At 53.7% G+C, this 410-nt stretch overlaps 1 pseudogene; it reads right to left on the bottom strand.

Annotated features, from left to right (window-relative positions):
- Positions 1-290: 290 nt before the first annotated feature.
- LOC136663334 (5S ribosomal RNA) lies at positions 291-410 on the bottom strand (annotated as a pseudogene).

Raw genomic sequence — 410 nt, 5'->3', positions numbered from 1 at the left:
AGCACGGGAGGGTGGTGATGGGACAAGCAGAATGGGGGGGGAAGAAGGTCAAAACAGGGTGGGCGGAGGGTGAAAATGGTGGTTGGCAACCTTCAGTCTCAAAAGACTATGGTATAAGCCTACAGCACCCGGTATTCCCAGGCGGTCTCCCATCCAAGTACTAACCAGGCCTGACCCTGCTTAGCTTCCGAGATCATGGTATAAGCCTACAGCACCCGGTATTCCCAGGCGGTCTCCCATCCAAGTACTAACCAGGCCTGACCCTGCTTAGCTTCCGAGATCATGGTATAAGCCTACAGCACCTGGTATTCCCAGGTGGTCTCCCATCCAAGTACTAACCAGGCCTGACTCTTCTTAGCTTCCAAGATCAGACAAGATTGGGCATGTGCAGGGTAACATGTGCTGTTGGG

The sequence above is a fragment of the Tiliqua scincoides genome, chromosome 12 (genome assembly GCF_035046505.1).
Source record: "Tiliqua scincoides isolate rTilSci1 chromosome 12, rTilSci1.hap2, whole genome shotgun sequence".
Lineage (NCBI taxonomy): Eukaryota > Metazoa > Chordata > Lepidosauria > Squamata > Scincidae > Tiliqua > Tiliqua scincoides.
This window is presented reverse-complemented; position numbering and strand designations above follow the sequence as displayed.